This window comes from Vespa mandarinia, chromosome 13, assembly GCF_050613455.1.
Source record: "Vespa mandarinia isolate Hongniang chromosome 13, ASM5061345v1, whole genome shotgun sequence".
NCBI classification, from domain to species: domain Eukaryota; kingdom Metazoa; phylum Arthropoda; class Insecta; order Hymenoptera; family Vespidae; genus Vespa; species Vespa mandarinia.
In genome coordinates, this window is record NC_140822.1 from 5,222,501 (window position 1) to 5,223,034 (window position 534).

Here is a 534-nt window from a genome sequence, read left to right on the forward strand (position 1 = left end):
AACGCTGATAATAATGATCTTGGAATGATTCTCGGTGGATTTTCTTATTTTATAATATTATAGTTATCGATACCCTTCAAAAGAAATAAATGGTTTATATTTATTTGTCATAAATAATTAAATGCAAGGGAATTTTTATTAATTTCAGATTTTTCTCTGATTCCCTTGAAATATTTGAAATTTTTTATGATTCGATAAATCCTACATTCTTTTTCAAAATATCATTTACTTCTCTTTTAATTTTCTTTTTTTCTCCGAAATCATTAGCAATATCTAGGAATATAAATTTTAATGAATTACGATAATTATATTATATATTATATATTATATATTATATATTATATATTATATATTATATATTATATATTATATATTATATATTATATATTATATATTATATATTATATATTATATATTATATATTATATATTATATATTATATATTATATATTATACATTATATATTATATATTATATATTACATACTATATATCATGTATTATATATTTCGATTGAATCATTTAATATTATGTC